This window comes from Lemur catta, chromosome 1 (assembly GCF_020740605.2).
Source record: "Lemur catta isolate mLemCat1 chromosome 1, mLemCat1.pri, whole genome shotgun sequence".
Classification (NCBI taxonomy): Eukaryota; Metazoa; Chordata; class Mammalia; order Primates; family Lemuridae; genus Lemur; species Lemur catta.
The window spans coordinates 89,073,247-89,076,345 of NC_059128.1; positions in this window are offsets into that span (position 1 = coordinate 89,073,247).

The following is a 3,099-nucleotide window of genomic DNA, read 5'->3' on the forward strand; positions in this document are numbered from 1 at the left end:
TTGTACAGATGGAAACTGAAAGAAACTGAGAGACGATCCTTTGTCAAAACCAACTCTAGTGACCCCCCAGCCCTCCATCAGAAAGGGTGAAATTCATCAACCTCTTCCTGAGCAAGGGTATGATGTAAAATTGGGGGGATGAACTCTAATATTACATAGTAAACTTATCTCACTGATGTGAAAAGCAGCAGTGTATGTAAAGCTCTCTTTAAATAAAAAATGACATCCTATAATAATGCTTGCAATTCATATTTTCATTCCAGTCCTTCCAGGCTTTCTTAAAACACACATGCACATATACACACATGCCACTTGTTTTGTTTTTAAAACAAATATGACCCTATACTGAGAAGCAGAATCATGTGACTTTTAAGAATGTAGGATGCTCTGGAGTACAACTGCCTGAGCTCAGTCACTAGTGTGCACGTGGGTAAGTCACAAATCTGTCTGAGTCCCTGTGAAATGGAAACAGTGGCAGTTCTTTCCTAAAGGGGCTGGTGTGCAGAGTAAAGGAGTTAATCCCTGTGCAGTTCTTAGACTAAGTGCTTGGCACATGGTAAGCATTTAATAGATGCTGCCTGTCATCAATATGTACTTTTTAAACCACTTTTTTGCTTATGTTATGAGCATATATATACACAAAAGAGTATATATATGATCATTATATATATATATATATATACACACACTGTCTATATAATCTACAGTATTGCATAGTTAATTGGCTTCCATTGTATTGATACACTGTGATTTACTCAACCTATCCCTTAATGTTGTAATTTTGGAAGCTGTCTTTACTCTTTCTAAAGCAATCCTCTGATGAACCATCTTGTGCACATCTCTTTTTTGTACACTTCCTTAATTATTTTCTCCAGATAAATTCCTAGAAGAGAAATTGCCAGGTCAGAAGTCATGCAACTAGTGTATGTACTCCAGTTGGTGCATATGGTCCAATTTGGCCTGTGGAAATTTGTATCCATCGAAATTCTCCAACAGGTTGAGAATGTGATTTTCTGGCCCCCTTGCCAACATGAGAAATGCGCAACAGAGTGTATAAAATTGCTTTCTGTAGGCACAGCTACCCCCACAAACAGGCAGTGAAAAAAATTCTTTCAAGACATTGCCTTTGGATACCAGAGCTCAGGGACCTGCAGATGTGAGCGGGGGACCTGGAGAGGGCCGGCGAGTGCCTGGGCAGCTGACAGGGGACAGGATGGGGCTCAGATGGAGCAAGTGTCTCTAAGGATCCAGGGATCAGGGAGGGCCTGATGCTTCGTGAGCCAGGATCAAGAGACAGAAGAAGATCAGGCCACGTTTGACACTGGGTGGGCCGTGCCCCATATTTCAGGGATAGCCTGGGAGAGAGGACCAACATTTGAAAAGTGCTTGGAGGGTGCATCAACCAAAGATGAGCCCTGAGCTGGTCCACGTGTCTCCTCTGAGCATCCACCTTCTCCCCAGTGAATGCCATCTGCCTGCTCCAGGAACTCTAGGGAGGTCACCAGGGCAAGGAGTGGGGGTGACAGGAAGGGCAGGATGCCTTCCAGTCCTGGCTCAGGCCACACTGGGCCCTGGTGCTGTTCTTGACACCCAGACGTAGAGGCCCAGTTCAGTTCAACCAGTACATGCCAGGTGCTGGGAAGACAGAGACGGGCACCTCAAGACCCTCGTGCTCTCCAAAGTCCTTCCCAGGGAGTCCCGCTCCTCCCGATTTTTCCCATCTCTGAATCCCAGGGGCACTGATTCCCGGCCCCCTCTTTATTCTGACATCTCATGAATGATCATCATGTCCATTTCCTGTCTCCCCAGTGACATAAGCTTCTCAGGGGCAAGGACACCCCTACTCATTTGGAGGGAATCCATTCCAAACCTTGACAAGTAAGAAGAAATCTACAAATGAAAAGTATTCCAGAAAGAGCCTCGCTGGGGGGAAGTAGAGGAGACCAGGAGTTACTGAGCTAGACGCTGTGCACTTACACTGAGCCTTTACCATGGTCCTGCCTGGAAGATGTTATTATCACCATTTGTGGATAAAGAAAGTGAAACTCAAAGATATGTGCAAATTGTACAAAACCACCCAGACCTATCTGATTTCAGAACACATGTGGTAGGCCTGGCCAGTCGCAGGTCTGCCACTGAATCACAATACCCCCTGGTCAGATCCCTGCAGCACTCTGAGACTCCATGCCCTCGAATGCAGCTTTGCCTGTGAAGTAAATGGAATTGCATCCCCCTGCAAAGGTTTGCTGTGCAGATCACGTGACAGCATGGATAAATCTCCCAGCACTGTATCAGAGACATGCCAATAACTGACACCTGCTATTATTGCTAATAATTACTGGAAGGTGGTATCACACCAAGAATATTTGCAAATCCAAGGAATTCCTCTTACTGGACACATGTTAGAGCATGCTAGTGAATACTAGTGTTTGTATTACACTTAATGAATACCAGTGAATAGGATCGTGCAGTAGAAAAATAGGGGCGGGGGAAATGTGGCCGGATAAACGGGAGATTAAATAAACTGTATCTCCTTTTCCTTACACGTGAATTTGAGAATAATCCATTTGACTTTGTCAGGGAAGGGAAGACCCAAAAGGGAGACTAAAGATGAGTTTCTAAAAAGAGACCAGAGGCAAAGAGACCAGAGGGAGACTGCTGCTAAAGTTTAGGGTAATTCGTTAGGCAGGATTAGGTAATTAATATATGGTGTGAAGTATATAGTGTTTTTTTGTTTATTTTTGCATGTGGATATCCAATTGTTTTAGCATCATTTTTTGAAAAGACTACCCATTTTCCACTGAGTTGCTTTTGCACCATTGTTGAAAATCAATTGGCCATATGTGCACGAATCTATCTCTGTACTTTCTCTACTGCTACGTTGATCGAGTTGCCTATTTTGACACCAACACCACACTGTCTTGATTGCTGTAGATTTATCATAGTCCATTATGTCAGGTAGCGTAGACTCTCTCATTTTGTTTTTCTTTGTCAAAGTTGTTTTGGCTATTCTAGGTCCTTTACATTTCTGTGTGAATTTTACAGTTTGTCAGTTTCTACAAAAGGGTGGTTGGGATTTGGATGGGGATTGCATTGAAT